Here is a 22,331-nt window from a genome sequence, read left to right on the forward strand (position 1 = left end):
CTTTCGAGGAGCCAGGAGCTAGATACAGTGTGCATTCTTCTAGTTACTGATTGCCCCACGTTAGACAACATCCAGTGCCTCCCCGTGAGGGAGCTGCGATTTGCTCATTCTCCCTCCCACGTCCTTTCCTTTTCTCAGTGTTTGCTTTTTTTAATGATGATTTTTGGCTTTAATATTGGTTTCTTTTGTAACTCAAAATGGTATTTCTAAATTCCTGTTTCTTTCTCCAGTTTCAACACTACTAAAAGACAAGATAATTGGTATTCTGTTTTTTTTTTTTTTTTTTTTTAAGATTGTTATTTTTGGCCAGCGCCATGGCTCACTTGGCTAATCCTCCGCCTGCGGCGCCAGCACCCTGGGTTCTAGTCCCAGTTGGGGCGCCAGATTCTGTCCTGGTTGCTCCTCTTCCAGTCCAGCTCTCTGCTGTGGCCCGGGAGGACAGTGGAGGATGGCCCAAGTGCTTGGGCCCTGCACCTGCATGGGAGACCAGGAAAAAGCACCTGGCTCCTGGCTTCGGGTCTGCGCAATGCATGCCGGCCGTAGTGGCCACTTGGGGGGTGAACCAACGGAAAAAGGAAGACTTTTCTCTCTCTCTCTCTCTCTTTCACTGTCTAACTCTGCCTGTCAAAAAATTTTTTTAAAAAAAGATTGTTATATTTATTTATTTATTTGAGAGAGAGTTACAGACAGAGAGAGAGAGACAGAGAGAGAGGTCTTCCATCTGCTGGTTCACTCCCCAGATTGCTGCTATGGCTGGAGCTGGGCTGATCCAAAGCCAGGATCCAGGATCCAGGATCCAGGATCCAGGAACTTCCTCTGGGTCTCCCACGTGGGTACAGTGGCCCAAGCACTGAGGCCATCCTCTACTGTTTTCCCAGGCCATAGCAAAGAGCTGGATCAGAAGAAGAGCAGCCGGGACAAGAACCAGCACGTATATGGGATTCTAGCCCCACAGGTGGAGGCTTAGCCCACTATGCCACAGTACCAGCTCCAGCATTCTGTTTTTTCTTCCACATTTCCTCTGGGAAAATTTTTATTCCGTCTTCTGTTAATTTTGCTTTGACACCTGAATAATCTAGGGAGGTAACATTTCTGTTATCATTCATAATCACAAATAAATCTTCCATATTATATCCTCAGGTTGGCTATTAAAGAAGAAAACCAACATGCTGAGTTGAGTTGGCAATATTACTGATTACAGCAGAGCTGAGACACACCAAGCTTCCAGATCCTTCTCTGTGGGCCCTGGTCAGGAGTCTGGGCCACCCAAGGGTATTTAATGAGTTCACGGAAAATGAATATTATGAAAAATTAGGCATGGATTTCAAACTGTGGGAGGGAGAGGGGGAGAGGGGGAGAGGGAGAGGGAGAGGGAGAGGGAGAGGGAGAGGGAGAGGGAGAGGGAGAGGGAGAGGGAGAAGAGAGAATATCTTCCATGTGCTGGTTCTCTGACTAGGTGGCCACAACAGACAGGACTGAGCAAGGCGGGAGCCAGGAGCCAGGAGCTTCATCAGGGTAGCCCGTGTGGGTGCAGGGGCCCAAGCACTTGGGCCACCTTCTGCTGCTTTCTCAGGCCACTTGCAAAAATCAGAAGCAGAGAAACTGGCACAGGAACCAGTGCGGATATGTGAAGCTGGTGTCCCACTCAGTCCACGATGCCACACCACCAGCCACATCTAGTACAATCTCACCCTTTACCACTCCTCGCAGGTCCGCTGCAACTTGGGACATAACCCGAGTGCTCTCCTGGCTCAGGCCGGCTGCGTCCACTTCCTGCTGCCCAAGTCCCCCCCACACCCAAGCAGCTTCCCAAGGACAGAGCCCGGTGCCCTGTGGGCGCAGGAAGCGGTTTCCAGTCTGTCTGGGGGCAGGTCTTCGGTCATTCACTGGACCGGACCCCAGCGGGGGCATTTCAAATGGGAAATCCCTTTCCTTGCAGTTTCGACACGTCTGCCTCCTCCCCTCCCGGGGTGTTCCTCGGATGGTCCAGTTTTCGCTTCTGCAGTTTAACAGTTTGGTGGACCTCCTTGATTCTGCTTTCCAGTGTTTCTGCGAAATGTCCACTTAGGGTGACTGTATTTCAGCCCTCTAAGACCTCTCTCACGTTCCCTCATTGTTCTACTTCCGGTTGTACAGATGTCATTTTCCTGGAGTCTTTTTGAAAATCTTAATGAGGCTGAGTTTGAAGTTCTTTTTTGTTCCCTAAACCATTTCCTGTCCTGCTCAAAGTGTACATGGTAGAGACGCAGCACCTGCGGGAAGCACTCTGGCAAGTTCTGTTTTGAGCTCCGTCTTTCACTCTCGCCTCTGTTGTGTCTGCTGATCCTGCACCCAGGGTGCCTCTGGGGTTCCCCAGGCAGATCTGGGGCGCCCAGGACCCCTGCAAGGTTCTGCAGGGGGGAGGGTTCGCTCTCTTCCTCTGCAGAGCTCTCAGTGGATTGCAGTTCCGTCTGTCCAATGGCTCCCACCACGTCTCATCTTCCAGGATGAAGGTACCCGTCCCCAGGAGACGCCTGCACCCTGTTTGCCTTGACTGCTGTGCGGCCATTTGCCTTTTTGCTCTTAACCAGTCCTCACCGCCTCCCTGCTCTGCTCTCTGTCCCAGGCAACTGACCCCTGCCAAGGACATTCCTTTGCCAGTTGGCTTCCATGTAGTTTCAGCCCCTGGGACGCACCAGCGAGATGGTGGAGAGGGAGGGAGGGAGAAGGCAAGATATTCCTCCCTTCTCTGTCTCCCTCGGGCAGCCCCTCCAGGAGTGGCTGCATCACAGCCAGCTCACCCTGCAGTCCCATACCTGCTGGCCCCAGACACCCCCCTCAACCCTGGCCCCCAGCTCCTGCCCCATGGTAGTCCTGGCTTCTGGCAATGACACCTTCTCCTTCGGCCTGTCTAACCTAGCAGCGGTAGTACTAGTCCATGTTGTTGGCTTATCTGGCTTTTTAGGCAGTACAGCTTTCTAAACTGCTCCTTGTGTTGAATTCCCTCTGCTATTAAACAACTTGAATTGATTTCCCTTACTGAACTCAGCGGTGTGGACATGAAAGGCATTCTATCCCGTGCATCCACACTTTCAATTCAATAGAATTTTGAAAGAATGCATCCAGAGTGCCACCTTATGCTGGAAAGTGTACGTACTCGGAGGCTGCTATCCGTGCTGCCAAATTACCCGCTAGGACGTTTGCATTGGTTACATTTCCACGAACAGTGCGATGGTGCCCACATTCTAATGTCCTCACAATAAGGCTGACACTTCTTTTTAAACGGTGCAGCCAACCTTCGAATGGGGAGCCGACAAAAGAAAAAGATTCAAGCTTTCTTGGCTCCGAGGACCTTGTACTTGTGTTGCCCTAACAGCTGGGAGGGATCTGAGAATAGAAACCCAATGACATTTGCCTTATTTTTGATTCAAGATGGCTGGCCAAGTCACGAAGGCGCCGAGCCCCAACAACAGCAGAAAGCTACCAAAGGCAGCTTTCCCAGTGTCTCATTCTGGTATCTGAAAGAGAGGAATCACTCTGGCTCCCTAGAAGAATCATGTTGCCCCAAATCAAGACCAGCACTGCTGAGACCCAAGCCGTGAATGTGTGACTCAGACAAGAGCATGTCTCACAAAAGTCAAAAACCGACTCCCAACATCCCTGCTCTGTAGCTTCATAAATTGTTGGAAAAAGCTGCCCTTTGTCTCCACTGGGATCTGACATGGACTCACAACTGCAGAACTCAAAACAGAATAAGAGTACCAGAAATAAAGACCTTCCCAAAGAGCGCTGCTGTCCATCCGTCTCCTTATGGAGTCATGTCATAATTGTAGCCCTTGGTAGCATCGGGAAGTATCAACCTGGAGTCTTGATCAGCCACAGCTGGCCGTGACTCAGCCTTTTTTCTGATGGCGTTGCCTGATATTCAATTTCACTGCAGCGATACTCTCAACACTCATCACTTATCAATGGTGAGTAGTCATGGCGCCCACCCAAGACCTCCTCTGTGCCTTCCATGTTCCTCCCACCCACAGAGAGCACACGCCTTTCCATGAACTAGCTGTCCATGCTCTGAAGCACATCATTAACCGTCCCCAGCCTCAGTTTCCTTATCTGCCAGATGAGGTTAAATGGTCCAGTAATTTCCACCCTGCTCTGAGCAAGCGTTGTGATGGCTGGGAGATGTCTGGGGTCTTCACGACAGCCATTTAACCAGGAACTGATATTCACAAAGGGCCATTTGATCTTGATTTCCCTAAAAGTTATATTTTATGTACTTAAAGTATGATTCTCAAAGTCACTGGGTTTTTAAAAAAAAATATTTATTAATTTATTTATTTGCAAGGCAGAGAGAGGGAGAGACAGAGAGTAAGTGATATCCTCCATTCTCTGATTCAACCCCAGGTGGCTACAATGGCCAGGGCTGGGCCAGGATGAAGCCAGGAGCCAGGAGCTTTATGAGGGTCTCCCACATGGGTGCAGAGGTCCAAGCACTTGGGCCCTCTTCCGGTGCTTTCCCAGGCTCATTAGCAGGGAGATGGATCTCAAGTGGAGCAACAAGATTTGAACCGACCCGTATAGGATGCTGGCATCGCAGGCGACGATTTAACCCGCTATGCCACAATACCAGCCCCTAAAGTATCATCTTAAGGACTTTAAAAATGTGCTACAGGGGCTGGCGTTGTAGTATAGTGGATTAAGCAATGCCAGAATCCCATATAGGAGCCAGTTCAAATCCCAGCTGTTCCTCTTCTGATCCAGCTCCCTGCTGATGCACCTGGGAAGCCCCAGAGGAAGGTCCAAGTGCTTGGGGCCCTGTAACCACCTGAAAGACCTGGATGAAGCTCCTGGCTCCTGGCTTTGGCCTGGCCCTACCCTGGCCACTGATAGGCCATTTACGGAGTGACCCAGTGCATGGAAGATCTCTCTGTCTCTGTATCTCCCTCTCTTTCACTGTAGCTCTGCCTTTCAAATGAATAAAATAAATCTTTTGAAAAAAAAATGCTACAATTTTCAATATTCTGTTTAGAGCCCCCCCTCCTCCCTTTTTTTAATATTCAAGGAGACTGAGAAGCGGAAGTGTCTCAGGCTTTCCTGATGTCTGAGAAGGCCTGGCCGTAAATTCAGTGAGTCCATTTGCATCTCTTTCCCTCTCCTATGGTCCAGGCACAGGTTATGGTGAGATGGAGAAGAGATGTGATTTTACAAAGTGACGAACCAGTGTTCTGACTAAACCCAAATGTTTTGATGACTGCTGGGGTGGAACCCAATAATTCCGCCAAGTCAGGATTAGCACTAGGACTGCTTCCCCTTGGTGGACGCTCGGCCCCAAATCATGATGGGAGAGGAATAAAGGAAATGCCGTGTGCAAACAGACTTTAGTTATCACAACCACCAGAAGTAGTTCTGGGAACTTCAAAGAGTGAAAACCAGAACGCTTCATCAGACACGTTAGCACACTCTCTGTGATTTGCCTCATGGGCGTCTTCCTTGAAGACTGTTTCTATTGAGATGAATTAAACGCCAACGAGGCGAACAGATTGGGCCAACTCAGGCACACGCACGCGCACACACACACACACACTTCTCCAGGGCTTTTTCTCATTTTACCACAATCATCCACACACGTGGTTTTTTACCCATCTTGCTCAGTGCCACCTGTCACTGTGGCTCCTCCTAAACAAGACAGGGTCAATGAATTATTTTATAAAATAACCATTTATCGCGTTTTATAGTGACACAAACTGTAGAAAAATCTGCTCTGTTTTACTTTATATCTAAGGCATTTAAATTTAATCCAGTTAGTCTCTTAAGAAATAAGGGACATCAAAGCAGTTGGTATAACTAAAACAGTCTGTGTCTGCTGTGCTTTTATTTAAACAGAGGGTCGTTTTTGGAAGTTAATTTGCTTTTTCAGTCTGCTGCAGTACCATGGAGGGAAGAACAGCAGGAATTGGTGTAGACCAGCAGTGCATGGGGTAAACCGGGGCACCTGCTGCTCCCAGCTACCTCTTTGGTGCAAGCACGCAGAGCTGTCTACGAAGAGACCATTTTTCTCTCGCTGTCTCACTGAAGTGTGTTCTTTTCCCAGGGCTCCTTACCGCTCAGTGAACACCTGTTTGAACGTGACCCAATTCTTCAGCCTTGATGGAGGTACCGGGGAGCCAGTAGTCACCTTTGTGTGTCTCCAATGTCAAGTTCTCTTGAGGGCAGGTGTTTGCCATAGTGTTTAAGGCCCTCTTGGGATGCCCACAACCAGGCTCCAGCCCTGGCTCCACGTCCTGTTTCAGTTTCCTGTTGCTGTGCACACTGGGGCAGGAGGGCAACTGGTGATGGTTCAACAACCCGGGCCCCTGCCACTCACGTGGAGTTCCTGGCTCCTGCCTCTGGCTCGACCCAGTCCCAGCTCTTGTGGGCATTTGGGAAATGAGCCAGCGTCTGGAAGATCCCTCTCCATCTTTCACGTAAATATCAATAGGACTTCCAACTATGAAACCCTTGCATCTCCTCTTGGTCCGAGTGGACCATGAGGATATCCACTCTGCATCCCGATGCAGTCTGAAGGCACAGGATGTCCTGTGAGTAAGATCCAGTTTCCATGTTTTACAAAATCTCTGGGAAGTCAGGAGGCATTTTTCCCTCCATTTTTCAGTAGATATCTGGAACTTCAGAGTCTCAAAGCAAGAAATAAACAAGCAAAATCTAGAAAATGAAAAAAAAATAACTATTTGAATGATATTCACCAAGAGAGGGATTCTCTTTTTAGAAGCTTGCGTAGATCCAGCTCAATCAGCCGGCACCAGGCAGGGGGCCTCTCTCTGGTGCAGCCTTTGAGGCTGGCCGGTTGCAGGTGGAGTCGAATGATTGAAGAAGTCTTGCAGGAAGAAAGTTTGGCTCTGTGGAGTGGCTGTGGCCACCGTCCTGCACACCAGCTGCCCTATCTGTGGCTTAGACAAGAAGCTCTTGCAAGCAGGTTTCATTTTCCAGGGAGATACCTTCTGAAATCTTGATCTTCGGTTCAGTGTCTGGCTTGAGAGCAGGGAGCTGGACAGGGTGAGGATGTCAGAGCCGGGCCACGTGCTCGGTCCTCCGGGACACTGTCTCCACCAGCACAGTGTCGCTGGCCTCATCCGTCCCCGGAGGCTGCCTTGTTGCTATTTGTAGCCTAGGGGAAATGTTTCCAGTTAGCAGGGAGAAACCCCCGTGTGTCCTGTGTCAGAGGCCCGCGTGGACCGGGTGGGTTTGGGACGCGAGCTCCCTGGAAGCCTGTCCCGGAGCGCAAGCAGAGCCAGGATGATCTCACAGGCGAGTCGGAAGAACAGCAAGTCTTACACCCACCGGCACCGCAGACGACAGCTGGTGACGTGTGGCCCGAGCTGAGTAATGCGCTGGAGGACTGTGTGGCCAGTGGCCAGCGGCCAGCAGCCAGCGCAGCATCTTTAACCTCTCCCGCGCCAGGGGCCCCTCCCGGGCTGAGAACACAGCGGGGGGTAAACTCCTCGAATTGCTGCTCCTCACACCCAGAATTGCCGGGCCTGGGCCTGTGCCCTCAGGTGCGGCTTCCCGGGAACCCGGCTGGGGTCCTCCCAGCCAGCGTGCTGGGCAGGTGCAGCTCGCCGCAAACCTGGGTCTCGTCCCCTGCCTCTCTCCCGCGTCTCGCCTTGTCCCGAGGAGGGCCTCACCAGCTTCCTTCTAGAACCCCAAGACGCCTTCTGTTGGACAGCCAAACCATCAACTACCTACAAAACAGTTTTCTATCCATCGAAACACTTTTTGTATGATTTATAAAGACTATGAAAAATGGACAAAAATACAGTACTTGCCCCACATAGAGATTAGCTATAAGATAAGCACATCAGTTGTCTCTCTCTCCCTCTCTCTCATGTATCTATATTACAAAATAAGGCTTTAAAGTTTGGGTAACTATAGTTTTCTTGTGCTAAAGGCTTTGAATGGAGGGCCCTCACATTCTCTGTATTAAAAAAAAATAACAAAAACAGAGAAAGGGCAGGGACCATTTGAAGAATGTTAAGTAGATGCCAGCACTAAATTAGGATTTTCTTGTTTGTGCGAAAAAAATTGATAAATCAAGTTTTCATTAAGGGATTCAGAGTAACAATTCAGTGTCTGGGCACAACCTCGCTCTGGGAAATCTTTCAGTGAAAAACTTTTGGAGAAGGGCGAGATTCAAAATAGCGTCTCTATTGCACAGTCGGACAACAGCCAGGAAGAGAACTTGAGACCGGGGTGGGGCGTTGCTCCTCCCCCGTCAGAGCAGAGCAGCGAGCAAGAGGAGTCCTGTGTTTCCAGTCGTTGGAGATGTTTCTGGTGAGGTTGGAAGCAGATATAAGAGAGCGTGAGGCACGCCCTGAGCACCTATGCAGCTGAGAGCACACAAGGAGGCCTGGCTCCTCTGCACAACTCAAGCACCAAATGACACCCCCAGTAGGCAAATTAGAGACAGCAGTCACCTGTGGATGGAAGAAGCTCATGGGCCCAGGCCATGGCAAGAAGAAGGAGCAGTGTCTGGTCTCCTCCAGAGACGTCCTATCAGTGTTCAGAGTGGAACAGACTCCATGGAAGATCCCGAGGAACTGCCCTTGGGTGGCCTCTCTCATTCTCCAAGGTCTGCCTGTGCTGTTGTGTTGAGCGTGGACTAAGGAGTGCCTTGCAGAAACACAGATCGAGGGGCCGGCGCTGTGGTGCGGTGGGTTAACACCCTGGCCTGAAGTGCTGGCATTCCATTTGGGCACCGGCATCCCATTTGGCGCTTGTTCAAGAACCGGCTGCTCCACTTCCTATCCAGCTCTCTGCTATGGCCTGGGAAAGCAGTAGAAGATGGCCCAAGTCCTTAGGCCCCTGCATCCACATGGGAGACCCGGAGGAAGCACCTGCCTCCCGGTTTTGGATCAGCGCAGCTCCGGCCATTGCGGCCAATTGGGGAGTGGGCCATCAGATGGAAGACTTCTCTCTCTCTCTGTCTCCTCTCTCTATGTAACTCTTTCAAATAAATAAATAAATCTTAAAAAAAAAGAAACAGAGTGAAAAACATTAAGACTGTTCCTGAAACATATTGCATCTGTGTCAAACAACAGACTTTTAATAGTGGAGATAGTTATTAAAACATGAAATAGGACATTTTGCTTCCCACTTACGATGCTGTCCAGTGGCTTTATACATGTTTTCTAGCCAGTAAGAGTAGCAATGGCCCAACTAGTGTTGCGTAGTATGACTATCTGATGCTAGAAATTATACTTTGAGCATCTACACATTGAGAACACACGTGATACATCAAAGGCTGCTACTTGGGAGAAGCAGGTCATTGAGTTTCTATTTTATTCATCACCTTATCTACAGACACTGAGGAAACAGCGGTGTGCTTGTGTGTGTGTGTGACATATTATTTGTTTAGTCTCCCCGTACTGACTGTGCCTGTGGATCTACAGACCCCTCTCCATGCATTCCGCGGCCTCCAGGGGTCCTGGTCCCTCCGTGGAGAACCACAAGGCTGGACAGGCTGATTGATGACAGCGGGGAGGGCGGGGGCAGGTCTGCCGCTCTGCACCCACCACAGCCCTCACACTTGCTTCCTGAAACTCTGCACTCCGCTGTGTTTACTGAAAACACGCTCTGTATAAACTTCAACAAGTCGGTTATGACTTTCCACGGTGGAAACATTTCTCATGGTGAGAAATGAATTGCGCCCTGGGTGGGGACTTGCACATCTGGGAGAACAGTCGTGTTAGCCTCAGGACTTTCCAGGTCTCCAGCTGCTTTTACCAATGTTTTCTTCCTTAAGCCGGGCGGCAAACAGACGGTTGCTTGCTGCATGGTTCTTCAGACTTTTGTGACATAAATAGTGAATAATAAATTAAAATGCAAGGACCTCCTGCATCCAAGGTCCAGCTGTTCGCCTTTACCTTGTTATCACAATAGAGCAGCTAGGCCCACCAATAAAGTGATTACTTGATGCACAAAGCACAGCTAAGTGGCATTGAAAGCTTGCTTTCTGGAACATTCTAGAACACTGTGAGAACTTGTGATTCAAAAAGTGCTTGTGGGCTTTTGCCCTATTTTGCTTTTTTCTTTTGGGATCTACCTGTTGGGTGACCCTGAAGACAGGTCTGACTTTCCCCCAAGCAGGGTCTTTAGCCTGTCGTGGGCCTGTTCTGTAGTCACCCCTGCTCCTTCCTGTACCAACAGCGTCTTCCTCTTACCATGGCACAGCTTTCCAGGCGGCACAGCTGTACGGCCTGGGCATGCGTCCTCACGTCCTAGCCAGCTGCAAGCCACTCCACTCCAGCTTCTTTCCTCCTTGTTCCAGTGGAAGTGCTCTTGTTGTGGTCACACATCACTCAGACCTGGTCCACAGTTTGCTGCTTGGCTTTCTTTCAGCTCACTCTCTCTCTCTGATGCAACAGACAGGCCGATCGTCCCTTATTTCAGTACTATATTGTTTATTTCCACTATATTCATCTGTGTATTCACAGCAAAGCCTGTTCAGTGAAAAACAAAGACTGGATTCTTGCCTTTGAAAGCTGACAGTCTGAGACCACCAGCAGTGTAGGCAGAGAGGTACAACGGCCTGTGCTGAGTGTGATGGTGAGGAGGAGTGATGCTAAGACAGCACCTACTGCCATGCCTAATCACGATGCAGAAGGTCAAGGGATGTTTCCCCAGGAAAGTGACATTCACTCCAAGTCTTGAGACGGGAATGGGGTTGAGCCAGAGAATGGAGGACGTGCAGCGAGATGGAGTGCTCGAGGCAAGAGCAGAGGTGAGGGCTTCGAGGCAAAGAGAGTGCCCAGAGAGCTGGGCTGGCCTGGTGCCAATCACATAGGATCTTAGGTTTGTGTGTGTGCTGGGGGGCGGGGCGACAAAGCAGAAAACAGGAGCAAAGCCATGGGCGTGTGGAGGCACCGTGTCATGACAAGCCTTGTGTAGGATGTAAGAGGACTAGAGTTCTTTAAACTGAGAACCCCTGAGGAATATGGAGGTGGGAAGTGACTGGAGTGGGAGGAAGGGCTGCAATGGGGCAAAGTGAGAGGAAGTAAAGCTTGCTGGGAGGCTGTGACTTTGATACCAGTAACACAGGGTGGTACTGTTAGTGGGAACAGTTATGACAGAGGAAGAAGGGCCGGGACGTGGAGACTGCGGGCAATGCATGGGAACAGAAAAGAAACAGCACCTGTTTGCAGGATGGAGGAGTTCATGAGAACAACTACTGCGAGTTTTCCAACTTGGGCAGCCAGGCGTATGGTGGTGCCATTCTCCAGTCTGGACAGCACCGAAGTGAGGACAGGATGCAGCCAAAGGTACAAAGGAGATGGCTCAGCTGGAGCTCGTGGATGCTTCTCAAAGGCAGAGACAGACCTGGGCAGGCAGTGGGACCCTGGCAGGCACTGGCTGTCCTGTGAGTCTCTCGGAGGTGAGCAAAGCAATCAAGAACCTCATCAGGGAGCAGGCCTGAGAGACCCATACAACATACAGAGAGTGGAGTGAAAAGGCTTAGGGTCCACGCAGGAGGACACTTCCCACGACAGAAGCCTCAGCTCTGAGAACTGGGGTCTCAGGAGATTGAACCCAAGAATCAGACACGTAGAGGCAGGAGCCACATGACCTCCGGTCATGTTCTCAGTAGTATGCTGTCGGGGCCTCCATCATTCGGAGGGTCAAGGAAAGTTTAGGGGCAACAAGAGTAGCCCTGTAATAGCTCACAGGTAAGTCAAAGGCTCATATCCCTTCTCGGGATCCTGGCATAGGCTTGACAATATATTTCCCGTTTGGGGCCAGAAAATCACAGCATAGCTGGATAGAACAGAAGGGCAAAGGACCACTAGGTTTTCCATCACAGCTTCGCCAGCATGAGCATTATTTTGCATTTTACTGGCGCAGCTCATTTGCTTTTGTGCAACGTCATTGTAAAAAGGAACATAAAAATGAGGAACTGTATTCCAATCCCTCAGAACTCAAATCGCTACATGTTTGTTTAATGCCAATAACATTTCGAACACTCCTTGATGAAGTATTGTGGCTTGTGGTGCTATTAGAGGGACAACAATGAAAGAATTCTAACATTGTGTTCAAAGGGGACCATATTGCTATGTTCAACATGATTTTTCAAGTTCACATTCTCCATTACCTATTATCTACCAAATCCTGTGTCTCCCTCCACACCTACACCTTGTCCACTAACAGCTGGCCTTCTCTAATGCTATCAATACACCTGCCATTACCGGAGTGCATTTCACTTTAGGAAGTCTAAAAGGACTTCGTAGAAAGTTACACTCAGTATGGCTTACGGAGACACTTCTGTGGATGAGTAAACTTCTTCTAAGTTAAAAATTGCTGTAGGAGTTACAAGAATTGAGTTTATCAATGCCCAAATTTCTGCAAGCAGAGCATAGTAACTTCTCAACAGTGCCTGGCATCAGGGTGGCCCACTCCCTTCTGTGGTGTTAGTCACTGTAAGCCACACCAGGGAGTGATTTAACCCAGTTTACAAAAGAGTGGTTGTTCTGCTTACCCTGGGGGATGTGGTCGGTTAGTCACCAGCACCAGGTTTGGTTTCCTCGGGCAGGATCCTGCACCCTCCTCCCCTTCGCGACAGTTCTGGGCTCAGATGCAAGTGGTGACCACGAACGGTCCCTCTGTCTTCGCCTGACTACTCCCGGGCACCGGGGGCTGTGCTAGCCTCTGTTTCGTGTTATCTCATCCAATCCTCAAAGCCACCTGGGATTTTTGGCTGCACTTTAGAGATGACAAAATCAAAGTTCAGGGAGAGAAAGGCATTTTCCAAAGGTCATCCAGAACTGGGGTTTGAACACAACGATTTCATCTTTGGGTCTGTTCTCTTAATCACAAAACCAGGGGTTTGTGTGTTTTTTCCCAAAGGATGACAGAACTGCAGGATCCTGCCCCAACCACAGCGTCTCTCCTCTCGTGTTGTTTTACACATCGAGGTTCAGTGTCAAGCTCATTGGAATAAGAGTCACAGCTGTGTTTTAAAAACAGTTTGAAGCACTGGCATTATCTATGTTGTCTCCATAACAGCATCAGCACACGTTAGAGCCAATAAAAGATTGGCTAAAGAATAATCCTGCTGGGGGCCCCTGCCTGACGTGCTCATATCCCTTATGAGCGCTGGTTCAAGTCCTGGCTGCTCCACTTCCAATCCAGCTCTCTGCTATGGCCTGGGAAAGCAGGAGAAGATGGCCCAAGTCCTTGGGCTCCCGCACCCAAGTGGGAGACCCGGAGGAAGTTCCTGGCTCCTGGCTTTGGATCGGCCCAGTTCAGGCCGTTGTGGCCATTTGGGGAATGAACCAGTGGATGGAAGACCTCTCTCCTCTCTCTCTCTCTCTCTCTGCCTCTGCCTCTTAATAACTCTGTGTTTCAGATAAATACATCTTTTTTTTTTTTAAAGAATAATCTCACTGGTAGCTAAAAGTCTAAAATCTTATGTGAATAACCCTTAGGCACAACAATGAAGACGTGTTAAACTGTTCACCTACCAAGTCATGTGTCATAACACACTTGGCTTGATTTATCTTACTTTTTTCTCCTGGTGCTCCCTCGTTTATGGGGGGACAGGATGAAGAGGCATAAGGTAGGAAGTGATGACTTAAACATTTCCACACAGAATTCCCAGCTTCTGGGACTCCAGTGTTACCTGTCAACCTAAAAACATTTGACTTCCAGAAGATATCCAGAGAGAGCCCCACTCAAGGGCAGATGTTCCACCAGTGGTAACACTGTTGGGAGCAATTTATTCCAATGGATACCTCCATTGCCATTTGAGTAGAGTGGTCACGTTAGCAAATGTAGTCAGTACAGTAAGCGGCATTTCCTAAGGCCATGGAACTCCCATGGATGGCCTCTGAGCCCAGCACAGACTCCTCCAAGTCAGCCATCACCAGCATCCAGGGTTCTAGAAGTCTCTGGCTTAACACAAACTTGGGTTTGCCTTCTTTCACCTTTTTCAAAGCTTATACCCTTGGACTTTTGTTAACATTTTAAAAAGATACTTAAGACTGCACTTCGGCCACCCTGTAAACTGAAAGAACACATTGTACAGGCAGTGAAAGTCTTCACCAATGCTTTTATCAGAGCCAGGGGCCAGCTCGGTGGCACTAATTGGAACCATGTGTTGAAACTGCAAGATAGGGTTTTCAGCTGTTCTTTAATTAAGTGGAATACAACAAGGATGCAACCTCACATTTCTCTGTAGGGAGAGGCTGCTGCAGTCCATCTGAGCAGGGCTGACCGACAGCCCAGAGACTGGGGAGTCATCTGACCCAAGAGTCTCAGTGACTCTTGATGTGGCCTAGCCACACTCACAGAAGGCCCAGCTGCAAATCTGTCCCTGATAAGGAGATGAACGACAGTGATAGAAAACCTAATTATCGTCAAGTGCACTAGAGACTGACTCATAAAAGATGTTTTATTTTTTCCTAAAGTTCAATTACTGTAAAAATCATGAGTGGGGTAGAGAAAATGCACTTGTCCATTGAAATCTGGGGAAAAATGGTGGCTGACATGTGTCTGCGAGAGAGACAATCAGAAATAATGTCTCCAGTTTTCTGTTGAAACTTCAGAACAAAAAATTTGATTTTTTAAAAAACCTGTAATTTTTGCTTTTATCCTTGGGGGAAAAGAATATTCTAGAGCGCCTAATTGCCCCAGGGTCAGAATTGTGCTTAATAAAATGTCTCCATTCAGGAAGCAAGCTCTTCTTTCAGGTGGGGGGTATGTGACCCCACATGCATTGGCTGGTCCCCAGGTATGAAACACCACTCCCTCCCTGTGCCCGCAAGGATTGTGTACAGAACTGGCACCTTTGCACAACGTGCTGAAGCCATAAGCGAGAGATGTGGATACGGCTTTCACTTTCAATGGCCTCCAGGAACAGGTGCAAGGACAAGGGAGTTCATGCTGACAGCGACAGCAATTTCCCCAAAGGTGTATACGTGTAGCATTTTGCAGGAAATGAAGACGTCAAAGCAGGGCTGGGAAAGTTCAAGAAAAGGAGTTAATTCTACAAGCGGCTTAAAAACCCCTTAGATCACTCCTGCAGGGAATGAGGGAGCCTCTTCTGCTTATAGCAAAGCCCATGGGACAAGCACTGGAAAGAGGCTCTTTTGTGGGTGAATTAAGCGCTCCTCTGCCAGCAGTCCCTCAGCCTCCACAGACTTGGAAAAGTAAATCGGCGCCTGTTCCTAGGCTTGCAGTGCCGGTTGGAGATTTCTTAGACGGGCTGGGAAGGCATCAGGGGGCTACACGGCCTGCAGAGAAATGGGAGAGCTTGAGTGCCAACGGCTGTGCCCTCGCTTTACCTTCAAGCTCCCTTTGGAAAGCACAGATATAATCTCACCACGCTCTAAGTTCTCTGAAGATCTATCTACAGCTTTTCATTCAGTCTAAACTCTCAGAGCCCGAATCGAGACCGTGACTGGGTAGCCCACCCTACCTTCTCAGCCTTGTGGCTCATGCCTGCCTCAGCCACACGGCAAACCTTGAGATACTCCTTCAAGTTCAGCTCAAACGTGATCTATCTCCTGTTGTAAGTTCTTGGCCATGCCCTCTCCACCCTGTCCTCTCCCAGTGAAATCAGAGGGTCTGGCTTTCTCTTTGCCTGGTGAGCATCCTTAACTTTCTTTTGTGCAGCACTTATCACGCGCCCTGGTCCTCTGTACACACGCCGGTCTCCTTCCTTTGAGAAGACTTTCAAACTCCTGAAAGGCAAGGAGGCCAGCATGTGGACGAGTGCTTGGCACAAGGTACTCAGTAAACATTTGATGAATGAATCAACACACACGCGCGCGCACACACACACACACGGACTTGTGTAAGCAAAAGGCCCCATGTCCTTGTAATGCCATCCAAATTTCAAACACAAATTGAAATTAATTTGTCACCCAAATGGAAATGAGCAGGATTACTGATGAGAAGGATAGTGAAAGAGAAAGAATATATTGAGCTACTATTACCTAAAAATCTTCACTTGACATTTGCTGATTGTGGACAACTATGAAAGGTTCTGATACCATGTAGGATGGGCTAGGGATACAATGGGAAAATCAAACAAGAGAGAAAAGCTCTTCAGAAATAGAAGGATCTAACATACAATCCTCAAGAAAACACTAATATGAGGGGATCTCAAACAGTTCATGGAAAAATGGAATGAAAACTCAAGTTTATTTTGGTGCAAACAAATTTTAATATTCATGCATAGTCTTCAAAATATGCATTTTCCAAGAACTTTTATTTTTTTTAATTGAGAGACAGAGGGAGGGAGACAGAAAGAGGGAGCACTTCAATCCATTGGTTCACTCTCCAAATGTCTACAAAAACTGTGGCTGGCCTGGAGCCAATGTCAGGGGCCAAGAACTCAAGCCAGGTTCTGCGCGGGTGTCAGAAATTCAATTACTGGAGCCATCACTACTGCCGGCCAGGGTCTGCAATGGCAGGGAGCTGGAGTCAGGCGCCAGAGCCGGGTTTAGAGGGACATGGGCATCTTAACCCCTAGGCTAAACATCTGCCTCTCCACAGACATTCTGAGGCTCCTGCACATTTATTTTATTATGTGCCTCTTTCTTACAGAACTTGAAATTTTTGTTAAATACACATAGGCTTCAGGTGATACATTGTGTGTGAAAGCTGTCTGTAAGTCAGAAGTGTTCATACTGTGAGATTCCAAATCTTTTTTTTTTCTTTTTTTAAAATTCATTTGACAGGTAGAGTTACAGACAGTGAGAGAGAGAGAGAGAGACAGAAAGGTCTTCCTTCCGTTGGTTCACTCCCCAAATGGCCGCTACAACCGGCACTGTGCCAATCCAAAGGCAGGAGCCAGGTGTTTCTCCTTGGTCTCCCATGCAGGTGCAGGGCCCAAGCACTTGAGCCATCCTCCATTGCCTTCCTGGGCCACAGCAGAGAGCTGGACTGGAAGAGGAGCAACCGGGACAAGAAACCAGCGCCCATATGGGATGCCGGTGCTGCAGGCGGAGGATTAACCAAGTGAGCTACAGCACCGGCCCCGATATTCCAAATCTTAAGGAAAGATAGCCAGCTAGGGCCAGCATTGACTAATTCCAACCTTACTTTTTGGGGGAAATATGAGTAAATAAATCACCAACTGAATATATGAGCACATGTACAGAACTAGGATCGGTTTTCTGTGGCCTAAACAGCATGTGAACAGACATTGCCTTCTTAGGGGATTCTTTACTTCCTGTACGTTGACTCGCCTCCCCGACAGCGCCTCCCTTCTGTGGATAGGGCAATAGCTGCCTTCAGGGTTGTTTGCCTGGAAGCCCCGGCATCTTTGATGCAGTATTGCACATGAAGTATTATCCGGACACTCAACACTAGGGAGCCTGTTACATACAAACACACTGAGAGGTTATTTTTGTTCAAATAACAACTTTAATCAACTGTGAGGGCATATAGTAAGTTAAAAATGTTTTATGTATTGGATTTGTAAACAATGGTAATACAAAGAGAAATGATTCATTGATTTTCTATGTGGATATTTTCTAAGTAATCACATTTATTCATCTGTCAACAACAGTAAAATTTGTTTCTATGTTTAACATAGAAACATAAAACAAAGAAACTACATTATTTTTACAGTTCTCTCTAACTTGTTTCTATGTACCCAGTTGTTTAAGCGATTGTAATGAAAACAGAGAACAATTCTGGTAATTTGACTATAATCTTAATTTTCAAGTTCATTTTAAAAAATCCCAAATTCATAATCAGTAATTTTTTAAATGCTGCTAACAGCATGCCTCATAACCTCATTTAAAATATCTTTAATAGGTAAAATCAAATAAAAAGGAAGGCATGAGCAAAAGAATGAGATTGTGAAATAGGTCTGCAAGAGAAAGTAGTAGGAGGTGGGGAAAAGTGGAGAGGAGAGGGGAGAAGAGGCTGGGAGCAGGAGGGAGCAGGAGGGAGCAGGGCACCCTGGCGGGAGGACGAGCCCTGGGAGACCATGTTGCCGGTAGAATTCTCGTAGCAGGAAGGCCAGGATACTTTAAAGAAAAGAACTATGGTAAAATCAAATATAAACTGCTCGTCTACCTTGTGGTGATCAGCCCTTCTTTGATCCACACCTTCAGTAAATTCTGCGACACAGAGAAAACTGAACATTTTGCCACAGAAATCAAATAAAAGGAGGTAGGTCCTACTCCTGTGTTGGCGTGAATCTGATAAACCATGAATGACAAGAAGAGAGAGAGGATGGCCGAGTTAGACCGTCCACTCCTCTGAGACACCAGCTGCACAGCTATTCATGAACCAAGTCAGCTTCACGAGAGCCAGGCCAGCCAGGGGAGAGCCCGCAGTGGCTGGCTTTACATCCTAAAAGGAAAAGATCCATTGAAGAAGGCAAGTGGAGAGACTGCTGTGTTACCTCCCCACCTCCAAGTAGCACAGCACGGACAGAGACACCTCCTGCTTCTGGGAGGGAAAAGCAATAAAATCCAGACCTCAGGCTTGAAAACAAGTACCAGGCCTGCTACTGCAACACCTGGAGTCAGACAGGGACCCTCGGCTCCTGCCCTTGCTGGGGGCCTCTGGATTGAGTCTTTGGTCAAGGGACCATCTCTGCCACCTCTCCGTGAACCTCTAGCAGAACAACCAAGCAACAGGTCACCCACTGGGGAACAGAGTGGGATGCTGGCTTGCAGCTTTGCCTTGAAGCTCAGAGCCAGAGAAAACCCAAGGCCTCTCTCCCCAGGCCGGCACTCACAGATGCAGCCTCTCGATGTGCCCCCAATCACACAGAGCCCTGCACCGTGCTGACAAACCCACATCACCCTGTGTCACCACCAGCCTCACACAGGCCTGTCATGCACACTGAGACTGCACAGGTGTAACCCAGCTTGCTGTCAGTATGGGCAGGGAAGGGGCTGTCTGTACCACATCTCAACCAACATCAGAGTAGTAGGGCAGGAAGGTGAGCTCTGGGCTTTGCTCGAAGCTCATGTCAGTCCCACTGCAGGGAGACCCAGCACCAGGAAGGCAGAGGCCCCCATCCTCAGAGCTTCAGCAGCAGGTACAGAACTACAATCGATAGAACGAACGGACAGGTGTTTCAACCTCACCACCTCCAGCCCCTTGAGAGCCTAGTGTGCATCTGCGGTACAGCACAAGGCCCTGTACCCATAAGACTCAGGTGCAACCCAGCCCAGTGTCATCCTAGACAGCCAAGGGACTGCCTTCACCTGCCCCCTCACTGTGGGACTGCAGACACCGGGCACCAGACTGAGCTGCTTATCAGATAAAGCTATCTCTCAGCAGCTATTAGGGCTGCTGTCATTAGGTCAGTGCTGCAGATATCCACTGGACCTGTCCAGATAACAGTACCGACTCATGGCACTAGTCAACTGGACTTACATGCTGGCCAATATCACCTCTGGTTGGTTGCAGTGGCTGACCTCTTTGGCACTCTTAACATGAAAGCCCCTCATTGAAAGGAATAGAAACAACTAATCTGTCAGATGCAAAATAGCAATGCAGAGACACAGGAAGTATGAAAAAGCCAGGCAACATAATGCCCCCAAAGGAAATCAATAATGCTTTAGTAACAGGTTCTTCAAAGGGAAGGAGACTGATGGAATGCCTGACAAAGAATTCAAAGAGATACAAGAGACTGCAGACAGACATGTGGAAGAAATCAGGAAAATAATGTGTGATATGAATGAGAAAGGCAACAATAAGATAGAGACCTTGAAAAAGAATAAGATGGGTCAGCGCCGTGGCTCACTAGGCTAATCCTCTGCCTCCGGCACTGGCACCCCGGGTTCTAGCCCAGGTTAGGGTGTCGGATTCTGTCCCGGTTGCTCCTCTTCCAGTCCAGCTCTCTGCTGTGGCCTGGGAAGGCAGTGGAGGATGGCGCAAGTTCTTGGGACCTGCACCCGCATGGGAGACCAGGAAGAAGCACCTGGCTCCTGGCTTCGGATTGGTGCATCGCACTGGCCGTGATGGCCATGTTGGGGGAGAACCAACGGAAGGAAGACCTTTCTCTCTGTCTCTCTCCCTCACTGTCTAATTCTGCCTGTCAAAAAAAAAAAAAAAAAAAAGACAGAATCTTACAAATGAAGACTTCAATGAGTCAAATAAAAAATACACTTGCAAGCCTCAGCAACAGACTAGGTCAGATTGGACAGGAAAAAGAAAACGAAGGAAGAGAGCTTCTAAGATCTTAATAAAAAAAATTGAACTGTGGGTTTTTCTGAAGGAGAAAGAGGAGTAAAGGCTTAGAAAACCTATTTGGGGCCAGTGTTGTGTGCAGTAGGTTAAGTCATGCCTACAAAGCCAGCATCCCATATCAGCACCAGTTTCAATCCCGGATGATCTGTTTCTGATGCAGATTCCTGTTAGTGCATCTGGGAAAGCAGTGGATGACAGCCCAAGTACTTAGACCTTTGCAACCCACAAAGGAGACCCGCATGGAGTTCTTGGATCCTGTCTTCAGTATGGCATAGCTCTGACCATCACGGCCATTTGAGGAGTGAACCAACAAATGGAAGATCTCTCTCTGTCATTCAGCCTTTCAAATAAACACATCTCTTTTTATTTTAAAGATTTATTTATTTACTTGAAAGTCAGAGCTACAGAAAGAGAGGAGGGCAGAGAGAGAGAGAGAGAGAGAGAGAGAGAGACTTCCATCCATTGATTTACTCTGCAGATGGCCACAACAGGGACTGGGCCAGGCTGAAGCCAGGAGCCAGGAGTTTCTTTTAGGTTTCCCACATGGGTGGCAGGAGCTCAAGCACTTGGGTCATTATCCATTGCTTTTCCCAGGCCTTTAGCAGGGAGCTAGACCACAAGTGGAGCAGCTGGGACTTGAACCAGTTTTGGGATGCCAGCATTGCAGGTGGTGGCTTTACTGGCTTGCCAAAATGCTGGCCCCAAATATTTTTTTAAAAAGAAAATCTCTTAAATGGTATAATAACTGAAAATTTCCCCAATCTGGAGAAAGATATGGACATTCAAGTACAAGAGGCTCATAGAACTTCAAACAGTCATGACGCAAAAAATCCTCTCCATGAGACATAGCCAAGCTTCCAAAGTCCAACACAAGGAGAGAATTCTAAAATTCCTAAGATAAAAGTTGCAGGTCAGTTTTAGAGAAACTCTAAAATTGAGTACAGCAGATTTTCAACAGAAACTTTTCAGGCTAGGAGGGATGGAATGGTGTATTTCAGGTTCTGACTGCAAATAACTGCTAACTACAAATACACTATGCAGCACTGTTGTCTTTCCTGAGTGAAGAAGAAAGACTATCCAAGATACGCCAATGCCAAGGGGATTGAACACCAGCACCGCGTCCTTACCACAGATACATAAGAGAATCCTGCACACAGAAGAAAAAGATAACTTCAAAGAAATCACATACCCCACTAGAAAAAGAACAGAGGACATTCAATGGAAACAGAATTTTTTTTAAATGACAGGACTAAGTCATTACTTAACAAAAATAACCCTGAATAAGTAGAAAAAAAATTCCACAATTAAAAGATACAGAGTAGCTGAACAAATTAAAAATAAGATTCAAGGATATGCTGCTACAAGAAACTCAATTCTCAGTAAAGACACACAGAGACTAAAAGTCTAGGGATGAAAAAAGATATTCTGCACAAAAGAAAATAAATGCAAGCGGGAGTAACTACACTTGGACAAAATAGACTTTACAACAACAATTGTTGAAAAAAAGACAAAGAAGTCACTGCATAATGACCAAGATATCAATTCATTAAAGTAGGGTTAACTATACAATCATTAAGTATACTGAAAACAGATCATTGTAAAAATTAAGAATGCGGGCTGGCACCGTGGCTCACTAGGCTAATCCTCCGCCTTGCGGCGCCGGCACACCGGGTTCTAGTCCCAATCGGGGAGCAGGATTCTGTCCCGGTTGCCCCTCTTCCAGGCCAGCTCTCTGCTGTGGCCCGGGAGTGCAGTGGAGGATGGCCCAAGTGCTTGGGCCCTGCACCCGCATGGGAGACCAGGATAAGCACCTCTCCATTTAGATCTAAAGGGAGAGGTAAGCTCTGATATAATAACAGTGGGGGACTTCAATACCTTTCTCCCCTCAATGAATACAGCATCCAGACAAAAATTCAACAAAGAAATATCAGAATTAGACTGTACTGCAGAACAAATCAACCTAATAGATATTTACAGAGAAGTCCATCCAACAGCTACAGAATACACATTCTGTAGGAAGACAGGGACATTCTCTAGGAAAGACCATATAATAGGTCACAAAACAAGTGTCAACAGATTTAAAAAATGATTGAAATCATAACATGCATGTTTTTTATCACAATGGAAGAAAACTAGAA

General features: G+C 47.9%; 1 protein-coding gene across 2 annotated transcripts in view; it reads right to left on the minus strand.

Annotated features, from left to right (window-relative positions):
• The window catches only part of XRCC4 (X-ray repair cross complementing 4), a 338,412-nt gene that overhangs the window by 23,342 nt on the left and 292,739 nt on the right, over positions 1–22,331 (minus strand). The gene's annotated exons all lie outside the window — the stretch shown is intronic.

The sequence above is a fragment of the Lepus europaeus genome, chromosome 15 (assembly GCF_033115175.1).
Source record: "Lepus europaeus isolate LE1 chromosome 15, mLepTim1.pri, whole genome shotgun sequence".
Classification (NCBI taxonomy): domain Eukaryota; kingdom Metazoa; phylum Chordata; class Mammalia; order Lagomorpha; family Leporidae; genus Lepus; species Lepus europaeus.